At 40.2% G+C, this 19,574-nt stretch overlaps 1 long non-coding RNA gene across 2 annotated transcripts; it reads left to right on the top strand.

Annotated features, from left to right (window-relative positions):
- The first annotated feature begins 623 nt into the window (after positions 1–623).
- LOC308404741 lies at positions 624–12,094 on the top strand. Of its 2 annotated transcripts, XR_013973189.1 has the most exons (8): positions 624–2,477; positions 3,242–3,442; positions 3,946–4,231; positions 4,330–4,580; positions 4,865–5,071; positions 6,088–6,443; positions 9,239–9,317; positions 9,421–12,094. It is a non-coding gene; the product is annotated as an uncharacterized lncRNA (long non-coding RNA). The 2 variants fall into 2 exon arrangements; XR_013973190.1 differs by having other exon boundaries at positions 3,946–4,580.
- The last annotated feature ends 7,480 nt before the right edge of the window (positions 12,095–19,574 follow it).

The raw sequence follows: 19,574 nt of genomic DNA, 5'->3' as shown, positions 1-19,574 counted from the left end.
GACACAACGACCGAGACTGTCCAAGCCGGGGTTCGAACCGGCAACCTTCCGATTACAAGGCGAACTCCTAACTCTTGAGCCACAATCGCCCCTTTTTTTGTAAGCTAAAAATAGTTTATTTTTAGCTTACAAACATCTGAGCATAAAGTGCTGACAAGGAACCCTGGTGTAAACATTAAAATGAAAGTCAGTACAATGTGCAGATTGCAGAAATATACATAAACAAAATCAGTGGCTTTACCACACTCAGTTTTTCGACATCTGTGAACTACTAGACAGTCATTCAATTAAAAAATAATATTAAATAAATAAAACTAATAAATAAAAAATACACACATCTTACTGATCTCTGCAGTCAGTAACATTACACATAAAGTGCAAACATAATAGCAATTGTATAAACACACACACAAACACGCCTTTAAAGTTTAAAGGCGTGAAATTGGACGGTCTAGCCTTCTGAATCAGAAGGCTAGTTCTGATTAGCTAATCAGAACTAGCCTTCTGATTAGCTAATCAGAACTAGCCTTCTGATTAGCTAATCAGAAGGCTAGTTCTGATTAGCTAATCAGAAGGCTAGTTCTGATTAGCTAATCAGAAGGCTAGTTCTGATTAGCGTCACCGCTGTCTCGGTGGAGTTTAATAAACTCGGCCGTCTGCTTCTTGCTATCTAAAATATAACCAGACACTGGTGTAAATTCTCGACTGTCTCATACTTCTGTTTAATAAGTTTTCTGTTTGACGTTTAGTCAGCTGTGTGAAAACCAAGGAGGAACCCACCCGGGGGATTAATAAAGTTTTATTTTATCTAATCTAATAACTTTAATCTCAGCCAAACCGATTTACTCACGAACAAACAAAACACTGAAAAAAGCCCAACAATAACATTTTTAGGTTGTCTAAGTGACTTATATATTACGTTTAACCCGAGCAGCGAAACTCCGCGGTGATCTGAAAATGATGTGCCGGGAGTTGTGCCGCTCTCGGCCGCATCAGTAACCCTCGAGCTCCCGGCTAGCTGTCGAGCTGGTGGGTAGCAGACGCCTCTGAAAACGTCGAAGCACTTTTGCAAATATGGGATATCTTGATAAACCGAGCAGATATTTGATGTTTACACAACTACTTTCTCGCCTGAAAATATGTTAAAAGTTTATTTTGTGACCCAGAAAGATTAGTATGAGTAATTTTAAAACTTAGTAGCGGCCGCCATTGCTGGAAACTGGAGTTTGGCTGGGCCGCGCTATGAATTCTGGGATATGGTAGTAATTTGGACAGCCTTCGGCGCGTCGCTGTGACGTAATCGGTCTACAAATGCGGCCTCAGGAGGATGCAGCCCATGAATTTGGACATGTCCAGAGTATAATCGCAGCCTTTGCGGTTAGAAAATTGCACTTGATCATGTCGCGATATTATCGCAAATGCGATATATCGTTCAGCCCTACCACAAAGTAAGAATATATTCGACAGAAGCTTAGTGAAGTGGGATATTTGTTGTGTCTGCGTGCAGAACTTAGTGCATAACATGGAGAAAGCCATAATGTCTGCTAACTTCCAGAGAGTTGTGCAAGCGGTAAAGAAAGCTTCAGGTTTCGTTGAAGAGACACTGTCATTCACAAGCCTCGCACAAAAACTGGGACATACACTACACAAAATCTCTGACATTATCCATTGTCGAGCAGAGGATTAAGCCCTAATCAAGTCCATTGACACGTTCAAGAAGTTGTAAGCCTCAAATTGTCTCGCTGTGCCTTGAACACATCGAGTGAGACAAAGTATAAACATTGCCCTTCACAGAAGATGTTCAGATTCTCCCTCACTACTTTCAAAAATCTGCAGCAAATGCCTTTTGTTACTTGGAGAACGAAGCCACAGCTTTTTCTTTTTCATTAGCATTCAAGTCTCTGAATGAATACAGAATAAAGATCTTACCATTTACATAGTGCTCGAAGCAAAAGAGTAAAACAAGACAAAAAAAAAACCCTTCCATCTTAGAAGTACATTAAATTTCATAACGATAATCCAAGCAACACAGCACAGCTGGCCAAGATTTCCAAACTTCTTTTATCAATGGAGAAAAGACTTTCCATGATCCAGGGAAAATCGCTGGATGAGATTGAAATTCAAGGTTTGTATTGAAAGGAGCAAATATTAGGGCTAGGCAGGAGTTGATCATTATCCTTAATCAACAGAATTAAAACCTTAAAACACGGACAATTAACAGAATTGTCCGTGTACAATGATGGTACAGAACTCGCAACGTCGGCATGTGGTACACGTGAGCCTGTGCATGCAGTCGCTGAGTCCACAAACGCAGAGCAGGTCCAAGACACTGGAGATTGTGGTAAGTTATGACTATTTTGGTTTCAGTGGATAAAATGTGTTTGTTGCGAATATTAAAACTTAATCAAAATGTGTAACCAGCAAATGAAGTGCTACTATGGATGCCTACAGCAATGAAACTGCCGCTCCCTCTGAAGGTAAGGGAAGTTTAGGTCTAAGTACCCTTATGTGTTTTAAAATATAAATTTAAAATAGAATAAGACAGAATCAATAAAATGAGGTACAGTTGGTTCCCTAAGCTGATGGACACGTTCTTTGTAATTTTATTGTATTTCTGTCTCTGTACACCACCTACACCACCACAATGGATTTTAAAATTAATCAATCCATATGTGATTAAAAGTGTAGACTTTCAGCTTTAATTCAAGGGATTTAACAGAATCACCACATTGTAGCCATTAAATGTAGTCCATTATTTTCAGAAGCTCAAGGTTAAGGACAGCGGACAAACATTTTTAGGGCAGGGTGTCCCCTGACTATTTCAAGACATACTATGGTGCTCAGAGGATGCATGCTCAATCATTAAGGTAAGTAAATCTCAAAAGGTTGATTCTGTTCATCTGGACATATTGTTTTCAGTGGGAGGAACGTCATGAAACGCTGCGTCCAGATGAACAGAATCAACCTTTTGGGACGAACTTGGCTTAATGATTGAGCATGCATCACAAAACTTGTATTCAACTTATCTTTTTACACACTAGAACACTGAAAATGTATCAAATGTCTAAAATGAGACAATGTAATATTTAAAGCGAACATTAGCTCATTTTGATATTGATGGTAGCAACACACCTCAGAAGTTGGGAGAGGGTAGCATCCCTTCTTTTAACAACAATCAACAAATGTTTAAAACTGAGGAGATCAGTTGCTGGATATTCCAACAATTTTCTGCTTCTTCCAGATAAAAATGCTTCTCAAGCCCGTGATTCAAGAAGAGCTCCCATAAAAAAGGTGGTCCAAGGCTGAGGTTGCTGCAGTGATGAAGCATTTTAATGACCACATAAACAAAGGGAAACTGGCCACCAGAAATGAATGCAGTCATTGGAAACTGGCAGAGGAACCAGTGTTGGCAGGAAGAACAGTTCAGAACATAAAAGATTTGGTAAGAAACAGGTTTATCTGCGAAACAGCATAAAGGAGAGTGTTATATCCACTAGGATTACTGTTAATGTTAATGTACTGTAATTAACTCTGTTAATTACCTTTTTTTATTTTATTTAACTTCTTCTTTGAAATGATTAGCACGTTTGCATTAGTGGAAATAGAGAAAAGCTCTGTTTTATCACTTTGAATATTTTTTTATCACATTTGTTTGATTTTAAGACCTTTGAACTTCTCTTAGCTGTGATGTAGAGGCGACCAGGGGGTGGGACTTTAACCCCAGGTCTCATGACACATTACAGGGACTTGGAACTGAAAACTGGGTTTGTGTGTATGGTTATTCTGGAAAATGTGTTTGGTGCTTTGTGGTGCTCTTGTGGTCCTTGAGAAATGGTGCTTATAAAGTCCCTCTATAATCTGCACAAAAGAACTGCACATGTAAATGCACTATATGTATTAGCATGACATACTAATGCATACAATGTTCTATTTCTGCTTCTACAGATAAACTCGAGAAGCAACCCCAGATCGGATCAAAAGTAAAATTGTTTTTTTGGACGGTTGGGTGGATACATCATTTCCATAACTGGCCACCGAAAGGGTGTGGCCATCAACATGAGTACTGAGGAATAGAATATTTAGATGTACAATGAGATAGAGAGAAAATGAAGTATTGCACAGTGGTATTTTATAGAGGGAAAGCCCTTGGAATGGGGGGGCTGTGTTATCAGTGAATCAGAGGGGGTTGAAACGGTAGAAAAAAAAACTAAGCATGGTGCCCACATCATCCGTAAGTACGAAAACTATAAGAGTTATAGTTACCTAAGAGGCATATACATTGTTTAGTCAGCTGATCAGAGAGAATGAACATGTCTTTTGATTTATTAGGTTGAACAGCACAAGACTCAAAAGTACCATGGGCAAGCAGCGGTCCCTCTATAGGAACGAGCACGCCTGGTTGCAGCGTTACAGCTATTAGAGAAAATATTGAAGGCAGTTCGGAGGCATCTACTTTTTCCCCACAGTTCCAATGGAGGTGTTCATCATAAGCTACCAGAAATTTCAAGGCAGCCTGGGAGAAGATGAATATGGGGACTGCACCCACATTCAACATGCTATATTTCTCCAGTAGCACTTATGTAAGAAAACCTTTAATTTTTTAGACATACTATGAAGTAGGGTTGAAGTGTCATGGAATTTATTCATCTGGTTTCTTTTTAAAACATTAATTATTCTTCCCGGCCAAGCAACAGTTGGGACGTAAAACTTAACGACACAGTGGCAACATTTATGTGCTGTGATGCCATCACAGCCAAAAGGGTTTACCAAGGTTATTTAAACAAGCTAAAGTCAGACCTGTTTATGTTATACATTTATCTGTACACTTACATTTATTAATAATGAGCAATATTGCTTTGCACAGCTTAAGGACCCTGCAGAGGACACCCTCCAGAGCTGAGCACTGACAACGAATGCATTTTCAACATATGCAGCAAAGAAAGTGAAAAGGAGAGAGGACAGAGAATCTATGCAGGACAAAGACAATCAAGGATCTGACCAGGAAGAGCAGGAGTCATCAGGACCAGAGGAGCTTCTAGAAAGATGGCTCTCCCAGTGTCTGAATAACAAGGTATGTGTGCCCCGAATCCCAAAAGTGAGAGTTTTGATTGGTTGCACTCCTTTCATATATAATCTTTTAGTCCAACATGAACAAACGGCAGCACTACTAAATCCCTGCCCTGGTTCACAGAAGCTATTCACAGCTTTAGGTGAATTTGCCGTAAAACTAAGCGCCTGTGGAAAGCCACAAAACTTGAAGTTCATAAGCTCCACTATTATCTACCTTCAAAAACATGGTGAAAGATGTGAGAGCCACTTATTTCTCTGAACTACTCGCAGTAGGAAAAAGAAATCCTAAGGTTCTCTTCGACACAGTAAATAACATAGTCTCCCCCGCAACTCCGTGCACACCTGTCTTTTCAGATAAGCACTGCAATGACTTTCTAGGATTTTTCCAAGATAAAATCAGTGGAATCTTGGGATAATTTTTGATCAATCACTGTCGTTTGATGCTCATATCAAGTCTGTGACCCGCTCCTGCTTTTTTCATCTAAGAAACATTGCCAAACTCAGGACTATTGTATCCAAAGGTGAACTGGAGATGCTTGTCCATGCCTTCATCTCCTCTCGTTTAGATTACAGATTACAGCGTCAGAGTGAACTTCTTACGTGACTTCTACATTCAACACAGACGCTCTCACAACCCAAATCCCGATGTCGGTTTTGAATAAATTCACTTAAAAAATTTTTTTTTTTTTAATTACATTTATGTATGCTGTATGTATTTTGTTCATTCCTAGGTTGTCAGTGTAGATGAACCAAAATACTCTCTTTGGTCATTAACATTTGAAGCACTGGAACATGAAAAGTAACCCAAAATTATCCCTTTTCAGAAAAACAAAAACTTTTCAGAAGCACTTCAGGTTGTGAGGGCACAAAACTCTGTTTAGTCTTTCATTTTAGTGTTTTCATGTGGACGGAGATATTTTTTTTTCAAAACTTCACGTGTGGACGGGAGTTAAAACAAAACACCCTGAAAATCTCCATTTTCAAACATACTCATGTACATAGCCTTACTCTCTACAGGCAGAGGCGAAACAGAGGGGGAGACGGTCTGCGGGAAACAAAGAGAGATCTTAGTGCACGGTCCATGTGCTGGGCAGGTGAGCATATCTAGTGGAGCTGCAAGTAATCCAGCGGTCAAACACAGTGAGGTAAAGGCAACCTGTCATCTGGAGGCTTGACTGTGAGCAAAGAATTAATTCCACTAAAACAATGGCAACATTCAACTACTGCAATAACCTTCACTAATGCAGATTCACGGACAATCTGGCAATGGTGGATTGCTGGTCTTATATCTCTGCAGCCTCATTGCTCACAGGTGCAGCTAGTCGGTGGAAACGAAGGGGCCCCGCCCAGGGGTGAAGACACCAGGAACACAGGTGCTTCACCCAGACCATAACAACAGCTTTTGGCTCATTTCCATCAGCAGACCCTCTGTATAAAAAACATACAGATATCATTTACAGACCATGTATATAGAGACAAGGACAAAAACAGTGATCACATTATATTAGAACAAACAATGACAACAAGAGTGGACAACATAGGCCAATATAGAAAACAATAATGGAAACACACCAGTTATATTGCACATAAGTCCTGTCCTGATATTGCACTGACCCATTACACTAATAACTGTGTCCCTTTTTGTAATGCTATAACTCTATTTCACGTGCAATATATAACCATGATTAATTAAACATGATCACAGCCACCCTTTTAAATTACTCCTAAAAATAGGGAGGCTTGTCCTTTCCCTCACTGACAGTGGAAGACTATTCCAGAAGCTCACTCTCTGATATGACAGAGCATTCTGTGAAAAGGTGGTCCGTCTAAATGCCAATTCATAATCACCTCTCACAGTGGCTCGAGTCAGTCGAGACCCGGCAACACTGCTAGACTTTAGATTAATAAGATCACTCATTGGTGGAGGCGCCCCACCATGTATAACCTTGTAGATCAGACAGGCACATTTAAATAATTTGAAATTGATAAAATTTAAAAACTTGTATTTATCTAAAATTTGACAATGGTAGTATGACAAAGGTTTCTTGTCTAATATTTTCAATGCTCTTTTGTAGCATACTTAAATTGGCCCAATAGAAGCAAGACTCGTATAAGACCAACTTGTAATACAGTATGGAGTATGAGCCAGTATCATAGAGTAATGTAATCGCTGCTGTGTCTGTTAATGAAGTGCGAATATGTCTAAAGTTCTGTATATTAACATTTACAGTTTGCTACTTTTTAACGTTTATTTTAAAGGATAATTTCAAGTCTAGTAGCACTCAAAAAATACTTAAATTCCTCAACATTAATTAGTTCTTGTGCACCCAATCAAACTTTTATGCAGCCACGGTTGTTTTAGGTTTACTAAAACACAATGATACGTTTTTAAAAAATTACGGCACAGGCATGAGTCATTCAGCCATTTTTGTAAATCGCGTAATTCCAATGAAAGCTGATGGGCTGCAAAATTAGCAGTTTTGGCTTGTGGAAAAATTACCGTATCATTAGCATACACGATCGCGTCCACATTTTTGCACACATTGGGCAAGTCATTTACATAGAGTGAAAATAACAGGGGGCCTAGAATTGAACCCTGAGGTACACCTTTCGTACAGTGAAGATGGGGTGACTCACTATTCTTTATTTGCACGCATTGTTTTCTATCTAATAAATAAGACTGTATCCATTTAACAGTGTGATTACTAAAGTTAAATGTTGACAGTCTAGATAAGAACTCAAACGCATGCTTAAAATCAACAGAAACAGCCGCAACATAACGGCTCTTGTCTAAATAAGACTTCACCATCTGAACAAAAGCAGACAGTCGTTTCAGTTGAATGAAGAGTGTGAAATCTGAATTGCATAGGGTGCAAACCGGGTTGGAATCATTAAGATGCTCATTGATAGAATTCACAACCCACTTTTCCGCTATCTTTGAAAAGATAGGGACCAAAATACAAGATTTACAATGCTTAAAAAAACTGGTATCACAAACAAACTCATCCCTTGCTTTAGAACTTTTTAATTTTGAGATATACTTTCTATTTCATTTTCTGTAATTTTTTTGAATATTGAACTTTGAGTCTTGAGAAGAGACATCCATTTTGGGGTCGGTATTCCCCCGGTATTTTGTTGAGAGTGACGTGAATTATAAAACAATTGTGCAGTTTCATTAATGGTACTTTGGAAGAAATCATTTAACTTAGTTGCTAGGCTAGGGTGAGAGGCTCTGATACCAATTCATTGGCAAATTTAAGTTCAAGGTCTTTATCTGTTTTGTGTTATTTATCCTAGATTTCATGATGTGTCGTTGCTAGTCTTTTAGTTTTGGTTTCTCTCTCAAGTATTCCTAGCTCAGTATTTTCTGAGTTCTAGTTCTTAGGTTTGGTACCTTGCTCTGTGTCGAGTCCGTGTCTCTGTCCCTGTCATGTGCTTCCTGTTTTATTTTGATAGTGGTGTTTTGTGTTCAGCTTCTGTTCCCCGTCTGCCTGATTACTTCTAGCTGTGTCTCCCACTCCCTGATTTCTCCCTTGTGAATTTTAGTCCTGTCTTCCCAGTAGTGATGTGTCGGTCGCGAACGAAATGGCTCTTAGAGCCGGATCTTTGACGTGAACGACACGAGCCGGATCCTTATCGCGTAGTGATGGGATTTCCGGCTCTTTTTAGAGAACCGGCTCTTTCAGTTCTCCCAGACAGTTGTTGTTGCATCGTACCCTCACACAGGTGTGTAATTCCTCCGTGCTCCTGGTTAAAGTGTAATTTGTTAGTTTTTTTAGTCTTTAGTTTCGTAGGTCTCAAGTTTTCATGTTAGTTCCCTATTTCCCAGTTTATATGTTCTGTTCCCTGCATTTTGTCATCTGAGTTTTTCAGCACAGTAAAGCTGCCTCTTTCAGTTCATTCCTCCATGTTCCGAGTCCTGCGTTTAGGTCCTTGCAGCAGGCCTATGTAAGCCCAAACACAGCAAGGATTTTGACTAAGAATTCAGAAAAAACGTGATTCACCAAACCAGTTTGTTGAAGATGCACATTGTTCTGCAGTCAAGTCTCTTTGAAGTCACCATACTAATATCTGTTTAACTGGGAAAAAAACAGTTGTGAAAAAAATACACAATTAAAAAATGCTTTTAAGGTGAAGTGGCATTTATTTATTTCTGATATGGTTTTAGGTCACAACAAAAAAGACCAAGTTGGATTCACACCTATACCAATAATCGACACAGGTACCCACCCACTTGAAAAGTAAAGGCAAGTAGGCAGAGCAGTTAGTACTTCGTTTGTGCAGATTTGTGCAGGTAAAATTATCGTTTGTGCTGCTTTGACTTTTGAGATATTACACTTTATTTTATAGGTCATTCAAAGGTCAACATCCCAGACTGCTCGATAATGGACCAAAGTGGTCTACTCTTGTGCTGTAAGGAGTGTCATGGCCAGTAAGAAATGTCATGTGACAGACAGACGGCAATTAACAGTTCAATTGAACTCCAGTGTTTCATGAGAAATACAGATCTCTCCTTGCACACTTGCCACTCCAAGCGGTTCATGTCTGAAAACCTGTGTGAACAAATCGCTAAAGAGTTGTGTGAGGGCAGAATGGAACCAGCTGTATGGAGGTCAGCGCAGGCAGCAGATTTGATGGATGTTGGAGATCCTGAGCCAAGCCACTTTCCAAATTTGGCCACTCTGCGAAAAACCAAACAAGAGAGAATAGACTCGGACCCCATTGCATCTCTGCAATTATTAAAATATAGTGTTCCTCACAGTGGTAGCATCCGAGATATTGGGCTGGACAGGTTTTCTGTCATTACTGGAGTCAAACTCAGATGCATGTTTACAAGACATTGTCAAAAAAATCTCCCCCAACTGTGTGTTTGATGCAAGTTGTGAGAAAACCGCTGACACCAAATGGCCATATCTTCCTTTATCAAGGCATTCTGACAGAAAACAATTGCCTCAGTGTCTCAGTGCTGCAAATGCTGTCAGAGAAACATGATGTTAATGCCATCACAAACTGGTTGACAGAATGGATTCGTGCAGGTGCACCTGTGCCAAAGGAAGCTGGGAGTGACTTTACTCTGGGAGCTCTGGTCAAGGATTTCCCTGCTCATCCTGATCTGAAGTCCTACCTTAATGAATGCTTTCATGTCCTTCTTGGAACCCAGTCTGCCAAAGTCCCCCCTTGTTTTATCAGGGTTGATGTTGTGCACTGCATCAAGATGATATGCCAGTGGGACTGCCTGAAGAAGAAAACACATCGTGTTAAAGATTTCTTTGTCAGGTCATTAGCAAAGCTTCTTCAGTCACAATACTTGGACGATGCAAAACAGCTCCTACGTGCTATCACTGTTGTGGCCCTCAGTGAGGCAGAACGTGATGAAGGAGCCGCCCTTCCTTCAGAAAGCTGCAAGAAATACCTGAAAGCCCAAATTCCTCAAGACTCCATCATCATTCCAGATGAACAGACAGAGGAAAGTGAGAGATTGGATTCAGTTGATGAGATCCAGACTGACCTACGACACTGGGTAACAGAAATATGTGAGGAGAGCAGGTCACCTGCTGCAGCAAACGAGGATAGAGATAATATTCACTTTCTCCCTGAGATTATTCCTCATATAATAAGACTCGCAAGTTACTTGCCACTCTGGACATGAATAATGGTCCCTCTCTTCCAAAGCACCAGCATCACAGCAAGTTCAGCCACTGTTGAAGCTGAGTTCAAACACGAAAACTTGCCTGTTTGTGTCAATCCCTTTATTGCTCATCATCTTTCCTTCATCGAAGGAAATATGCGGATTTGTTCTGCAAAAGATCAAAGATGAGGCAACAATCACTGTAAGTCACAGATGCCAATTCTGGCTCCATGACGACTCGCAGTGCAGAAGACAAAATGAAAATGGATGCTCACCCATCTGTGGGATCTGATGCTGCCACAAACATTCCTCTGGCTGATGAAGATGCAGTTGAGAACTGGAGGGGCCTGGCTGTTCCACCCAAAAAAGGGAAGAGGACTTCCTACCTCTCTCCATGTACCGAATGGCTCCATGCAGATGAATCTTTTGGGGTGAAGGTGGGATTATTAAAAAGTGGAAACCTTCATCAGCCTATTATATTAGGGCAGCGGTTCTCAAACTCTTTACAATGAGTATCACCTCAGAAAATATATGGCTTTTGAAGTACCACCATTATGACCGACATTAAAATACAATAGTATAGACCTATTTAACAACATATACAGTTTACACGAGACAATTTTATTTCTTATAAGAATGTTATTTATTTTAACTGTCATAAAAAGCCGCAACTGTACTTGACTGAAACACCCATCAAGTGACAATATGAAGTGCACTGCATTTACACATTCAGGATGTGACAAATGTACTGCACTGAAACACTTAGCAAGATTGTTAACAAGTGTACTGCATGAAAACATTGACAGCAAAAGGGATATAATAACAACAGTGTCATGGTCCTGGGTCAAGCGACCCAGTATTTGAGTTCCATGTATCTTCTGTATTCATTTGCACCTAGCTTAGTTCACCTAGTTAATTTCTAGATTGCAGTTTAGTTTTGTTCCTTAGTTGTTTATGTCATCTCCCCCTGTACTAAGTCTCCCCGGTTCATGCGTCATGTCTGCGTGGTTATGTTTAGTTCTTGTCATGTCTAATCTCCATGTTTCCTGTTTTACTTTGAAAGTCTGTATTCAATGTCAGTGTATTCAGTTTCACTTCTCCTGTCCTGTCTTTAGGTTCATGTGTGTCAGCTGTGCTCCCATGTGTGGCCTCTTCCCCTGATCATCCCTCATGTGTATTTAGTCTCTGTGTTTCATACAGTCTGTGTCGCGTCGTCTGTGTTCCCACCTCCATGACCGAGTTTTCTTAGTTTGTCACAGTACTAGTTTTCCCAGTTTAGTTATAGTCTAGTTTAGTCACGCTATCCCTGCTTTGTTTGTACACTTTGTCTTCAGCCATAATAAAGGCTCGCTTTCTGTTAAGTTCACTCCCGTCTACTCACTTGTGTACGCACCTGGGTCCATTACACACACCACCACATGGCCTGTCTCTGCAGACCGTGACAAACAGCTACATGGAAACAATCAAAACATTAAAATTTTGTTGTTACTTGGTCTTCATACCTAATGAGAGGGATGTGCATGGCGTTCTGTGATGTCTGCGTCGATTGAGGTCAGCTTCAGCATCAAGTTGGATTCAGCATCAAATCTGTTTCTATATTTTGTCTTTATGAAGGCGAGTGAAGAGAAGCCCTTCTCAAAAAAAATATGTGGTCGCAAATGGGAGGAGAACGTGCACAGCCTTGTCTGAAAGTGCTGGGTATTTGCTGCGCAGCTGCATCCAAAAGTTCAAACAATGTCTGATTTCTGAAAGCAGACTTCAGTGTCTCATCACAAGATAGTTCTGTAAAGCTCTCCTGCTCAACAACTGAGAAATCCTCGGGTATGTCAGAGGCTTTAATGCTGAATGGATTTCTCATCCAGCTGTTCACTTCTGCTGTCGCTGGGAAATATTTATGGGCTCAAATTGTGGTCATAAATATTTTGTATTTGTAAATCAGGATTTGTATGTGTAAAAAGATTTTGTGTGTGGACTTAGCCAAAAAATATGTGTGAAACTCTGCACTCAAGTATCAAGCTACAAGTACGAATTTTGACCCCGTTTTTCTTCCTTTCATCTGATTGGCCAATGTCATGTCAATCACAAATTTAACTATCCAATCAGAGAACAGATGGGTTTGGCTATTGGAGGGTGCTTTATGGAGCATGTTTTTGATGTTTTAGAAAGCGACTGCTGTTTGAACGGTCATGCCGCATTAAATCCGTCTTTTACGTCACTGACACAAGACAGACGCCAATTATCAGCGCCGGAGAAGACAAACGAGAAAGCATGGCGGAAACTGTAGACGGAGCGAGTCAATGGACAGAAACTGAGGTTTTGGACTTGATTAGCACAGTGGTTCCCAATTTTTTTTTTTTTGCTAGGCCCCCCCTTGTTTTGCAAGAAAAATGTTCCCCCCTCCGGCGCGTGCACGTGCGCACAAACACATCCTCCAACCACACGCACCCATATTTTGCTCCATTGCGGTTTATTTCACACCTCAAACATTTAGTAAACAATTAAGCAAATACAAGTAATCTGCAGGTAGTAATAAAATAATCTCCAAACTCTCTTACACTGCGTCCGCACCTACACGAGTATTTTTGAAAACACAGCTGTTTCGTCCACGTAAACGGTGTGTCAAATCACCGAAAACTGAGATTTTTTTAAAACTCCTTTTTTGCGTTTACGTGTGGACGAGGAATACAGAGTTCGTCACACAACGTCAAAGGTATGTGCCTTTATTCACATCACGCTGTGGCCACGTTATTGTTTACATGAGATGAACTGCAGAATGGAGATAGAGACGAAATGCTGTTAATCTGACTGACTGCAGGTTTTACACGCAGTTACTGTCCCTCCATTTACAAAGGCAGAGGCGTCACGCTGTGATTATTTTACGTGTTGTTTTTTTTCCTGTGTAATAATGTTCAACAATGCTATCAATACATTTTTCAAAAAATGCCTCTCTGTGCAAAATGGGTTGAAAAACAAACAGCTGTGGGATCCTGTTTGTCCGGGATTTGAAGAGCCCAGCGAAAACCAATCCTGCAGGGAGACCTACCTCAGCACTTGTGCAGGTGAAACCAAAGAGAAGATTTGCTTCAGCATATTTTCTAGTCTTTGGCTTAGAATGAAGTTGGTTTGGAAACATATTCAGCGATGCTTCATCTCCTGCTTTGCGTTTCTGTGGCCCCCGTGCTAGCAGTGTCCAAGCGTTTGGTTTTTTTTCCCCCCCTTTTCATACCGCGCCCTGCAATGGATCTGCGCCCCCCCCCCCCCCCCCCCCTAGGGGGCGGGCCCCACACTTTGGGAAGGTCTGGATTAGCATATGGGGAGACAATTCTATTCAAGCTAAACTTGAAGCGTGGTATTGTAACCGGGCTGTGTTTGAGTGCATTGCCAAAGAAATGGTTGGACACAGGTGAACGTGGCTACAGTGTCAGAGGAAAGTGAAGAGCCTCAGAGCCAAGTTTAAAGAAGCTAAAGATATAAACAAACAAAGCGGACGTGGTCGAGTCACCTGCCGTTTCATGATGAGCTTGACTGTGTTTTGGGCGACAAACCCATTTGTCAGCCAATAGAGCTGATCGATAGCTCCATTGAAACAGCCGAAGAACAGCCTGAAAGTCCAGGGGCTATCGCTAGTCCAGCTTTCAGCCTCAACAGTGAAAAAGGTATGCTAACTTGTACTTTGTTGTAGTCATGTGTGGAGAATAAAATTGTGGGTGCAAGTAACGTTACATTAAACGTTCTGTATAACCCATGTCTAAACACATAACATAACTGAATAAATTACTGAACAAAAATTGAGAACATTCTATATGTCAGCAATAGCGAAATTATAAATGAAGGCTGAACTACATCAGCTGTAACCATGTACATAGCATTTTAATAGGTTGTATGATTGTATATTTGTATTTTCAAAAGGTGCCTGTACACTGGGTGATGGTACTCCTGTGTTGCTGACATTTGATTCTGCCTCAAAGGAAAGTTCATCTGCAGTCAGTGCAGATAAAGAATGCATAAAAAAGAATGCATACATATATTAAATAGAAAATTGTTGTTGCAAACTTTTCATTATCCTATTAGAAAAAACATTTTTCAAGTAAAGTGTCATGTCGAGACCTCACAAGGCAAAATAATGTATCCCTAAGAGTTCAATTTTACTCTGGATTCCTAAGCATGGATAAAGCACACACGTATCTTCTAATTAATACAACTCATTTTGTCAATGAGAGAGAAGGGAGAGATTGTAATGTAAGACATACTGTAGATTGTGCAATGTTTTTCAAATAAAAACCGTGAGCTGACCCAAATGATCAAATACACTACACTCTTAATTTCTGACCTATACTATTTTGGTGATGTTCTTATTTCTCCAAGGTGTGTACAAGAACTGCATATGAAAATTCCCTCTATCCTTGAACATAAAAATGATCCTTTTGTTGAAATAACACAAACAACTATTCTCTTTACACATACATCTGCCAAGAGCAGGAAGAGAAAGTCAAAGATGGAGTCAACTTTGGAAATATTTGCGGACACGATTACAAACGCCTTGAAGAATGATGAGTCGGAGCTTCTGTTGAAGATGCAAGCAACTCAGCATGAGCACGATCTTAAAGTTCCCTCCATGTTGACCCAGCTTATCACATGCCAACAACCACCTTTCTACCAGCAGGCAGTACAAGCTCCACATCTTTACTGCCCAACACAATCTTCACTCATTCATTCCCCTCCATACCCCATGGCTTTATCTCAGTCTCCACCATTTGATATGTCCAATCAGTCTCTGTCTTTCCAACAAGATTTAGTTCAACCTCTTCCTTTTGGTAATGCCCTTCCACCATCTCACAATCCGAGTCAGCCCTTTAGACCAGAACGACCAAACCCTCGAGATCAGGCTCAGCGTGCATCCTTTAACCAGGCCTATAAAGTCACCCTACCCTCCCCCAGATGAACAGGCTTAAACTACTTGGCTTAAACTACTACCTGGCGTCCACATATGTGGACATCACATTTTGGGTTGTCTAGATCAAAATACTTAATTTTGCTCTACAGGAGCCTGATATCCACTTAAGAGGACGTTATACTGCCACTGTTCTATCAAAATTTTAAACGAATATCCTCATATGTGGATCTCAAAAAGTCAGGTAAAAAAAAAAAATCTGGTAATTCTTTGTTTCTACATTCATCGGGTCCCAATATACCCAAAGATCAAGGAGAAATTTAAAATGCATGCCACGGAAGAGTTCGGGTCTTAATAAATAAAAAGTTTGATGTGTGTTTCATAACAAAATAACTTTTTATGAAAAAAGTTATTTTTTCATACAAAAATAACTTTGAATACTTTATTTGACATTTTGTGAATGCACCACTTAACGTTCAAGATCAGCTTTATTGACCATGAGGTGAAACCACGGCTTTTGTGCCTTGACGTTGACTATGAAAAAACTGGGTCAGCACCTCTCTGATTCCCATTGGCTGAACATCTGGTAAGATGCCTCCTTCGGTACCTCTAGATAGAATCATGCAGAACAGCTATATCAGTTTCATTGTAGGCTTCATCGTGTTTTTCACACAAACTGTGGAGTGTGCAGCATGCACTTATTATTGTGGGAACAGTGTGGCTGTCCACATCAAGATGTTTCCCAAGGCACCTCCACCGACCCTCAAGTCGGCCAAATGCACACTCCACTGTCATCCTGGCTCTGCTGTGTCGCTCGTTGAAGTATTGTTGTTCTTCAGTTAGGGTTCCTGTATCTGCGTATCCCTTCAGCAGCCAGCTTCGCAGGGGATCTGCAGGGTCACCGAGCAGCATGACTGGAACTTCAACACCCATGATTTCTTCTGTAACCTAAGATAATGTGACTACAAGGTGACACACATGAACAAGGAAGAATGGTAAAATAATTTTAATTACAATTCACTGTGTTCAAAGATACTGACTGGTGGAAATAGCTCCCCTCTCTCTGCCATTGTGTATATCTCACAATTCTTGAGAACCCTGGCATCGCGAACGCTTCCTGGCCAAACAGTGTAGATGTCAGTGAAACTGTTGGGAAGACAACGTTGGAGAAACGTCAACATTTTATTTGTACTGTGTAATCTGCAGATTCTGACAGAAATCTATAACTATCCTTTGAAGCACCACTCCTCTCTAAAACAGCAATAAGGATCATTGGGGCGATCGTGGCTCAATAGTTGGGAGGTCGCCTTGCAATCGGAAGGTTGCTGGTTCGAGCCCCGGCTCCGACAGTCTCAATCATTGTGTCCTTGGGCGAGACACTTGACCTGTTGCCTACTGGTGGTGGTCAGAGGGCCCGGTGGCGCCAGTGTCCGGCAGCCTTGCCTCTGTCAGGGTGGCTGTGGCCGCCATCACCAGTGTGTGAATGGGTGGATGATTGGATGTGTAAAGCGCTTTGGGGTCCTTAGGGACTAGTAAAGCGCTATATAAATACAGGCCGTTTACCATCATTATTAGGCCAAATGTAAATAACACAATAACTTTACTTTATAACTTAAAGCAAAATTGGGCCATCAGTCAAACGATACTGTTTGGTCTGGGTATGGGTGCAAGAAAATGCAATATGTTCTAATAAAATATATGAAAGCTGATGGTGAGGTGGGTACATTTCATTATGGAAACTTTTTCAAAAAGTTTTTAAGAGTTTTACTGCAACATATTTTTGTTACTATTATAGTATTAGTGAAAAAGTAACTGTTCACCACTACATTAAGCAACACTTGATTACTTATGAAATATTTATAAAGGGTCACTCATTGATTTAATGGTAATCATTTAAAAAATATGTTCCATAAAAAAACAATACAAGTAAAGTGAGTTTAAATGCACAGGGAAACAGATTCCTGAAAGCAGAGAAACTGAAGGAAAACAACACAAAAAGATCATCACAGTACTGTTCAAACAGTTACTTGCAACTACTACTTTTTGCTTCTATGTAGAAATGGTATTGTGGAGCTACAATACTAGAGTTTTGGCTACTCTACACAGCTCTGTATAAACGTTTGAGGCATTAAAATGTATGTTTTTTTCCTTTCAGTTTTTCATAATGAGTAGATCATAGTATGCTTACCAGAACTGATGGTCGATGATGCCCTGAAGGATGACAGAGTGCCAACCTTTGCAGTTGAATTAATCACAGTGATTGTCCCCAGGAGCAGTGATGGGAAAGTGACTCAACCCCCATCGCTGTCTGAAGCCTTCAATAACTTGCATCAGGTCATCTCCTCGAGGCTAAAAAAGAAAGCTTATAAATATCTACAAAATGAGTTGTTGTAACATGAAAGCTATTGAAATGTAAATAAAAATGTTTATCTTTAGATTTTAGAACAAAATGAATCACCTAACCTTTACATCTGGAAAAAGTATTTGTTAAAATGAAGCCAGCTAAGTGAGTCATTTCCATAAAAATTTAAAATTAGGAAAGATGGGAAACCAACCTGAAATTTACAGCAAATAGTTTTGAAGCTAAGAAACATTAAATCACTCTTAAAAGCCTTGTACTTTCTGTGAATGCATATATTTCATAAAAAACAAAAACTGCTAACAGAACCCTTTCTTGTTGTCTTTATAATAAAACATAACTTACTTGCTCTTATAAGAGCCACAGTGGAGGTGCCAGAGAGCCACATTTGGCTTTACAGCAGGTTAAAGATCCCTGGCCTAGGTGCTGTGGGATATTCAATTTTCTACATGTAAGTGGGAACCCTATGGAACGCCAGGACTGCCATAATGAATTAATTAAATACACCATTAAATAATTAATTAAATGTGGCAATAATTAATTAAAATTGGAATTAATTAATTAAATAAATAGTTATGACACATGTAATTAATTAATTATTGACACATTTAATTAATTATTTAATGATATATTTATTTATTTCATTTTGGCAGTCCCGGCGCCTGGCTCTCATCTTGAAATAATTTTATCTGTCAGCCTCACCCATCAAACTCAGGGGGCGGGGTTAACGCTGATCGAGTCAAAACCATTGCTTTGGCCTGGTGGCCATTGTTTCTAGCACACAACAACCGGCATGTGGAAGCTAACAGAACTGAGCTTTGAAAAACCCTGTGTGTGTGTCACCAAATACCGTTTTAATATTTTTTAGCCGAGAATGTAGTGGTTTAATCTTCATGTGTCTGGTCGGTTTGTCAAGATACAGCCTCTTTGCAAAAGTGCTTCGATGATTTCGGAGATGTCTGCCCAGTCTCACGGCAAAGCGTGGGATAGACCCGCTCGCCTCGCAAGCAATCCCACCGACAAAGCGCAGGCCCCGGTACACAGCTGTAGTAACCCCCGCTGACTTCTTTTACTGAGGTTATATTTATCGGTGTTTTATTTCCTGATGTTCTTATGTGTCCTACGTGTTTCAGTCGCCAATTCTGAATTATAACTAACATTAAAAACATGTTTAAGGAGGAGAGAGAGCAAATAAATCTGTTTAACATCTGATCTTTGGGTTTTTGTTCAGTAATCAGCGTGACCTGTGTATAAACACATAAAAGAGATAACGTTGGTGTTTCCGTCATGTAGTAACTGCTGGCTTTAACTGTACAAAGGTTGTTCGACACTATGAAACACATACAGACTTCATGATGTCCGGCTAATATTTTTATTGTGAATATTAATCATGCTGACCTCGCTCTGTACACCACGCAGCGAGGTCAGCATATCCACGATATCCACGATATCCTCAGCTCCATGAGTTAACACAAAGTTTCCCAGCTGACTATCTAACTGCCAACTATTCCAGAGACGTGAAAATATACAGCATAAAGAAAAGTGTAAGAGACTCAGCAGCAGATTAGAATAACAGTTATACATTTAATAAATCACCAAATGAATCCAAGAAACGAGCAAACCTG

This window comes from Rhamphochromis sp. 'chilingali' (assembly GCF_963969265.1).
Source record: "Rhamphochromis sp. 'chilingali' genome assembly, chromosome: 10".
Taxonomy (NCBI): domain Eukaryota; kingdom Metazoa; phylum Chordata; class Actinopteri; order Cichliformes; family Cichlidae; genus Rhamphochromis; species Rhamphochromis sp. 'chilingali'.
This window is presented reverse-complemented; position numbering and strand designations above follow the sequence as displayed.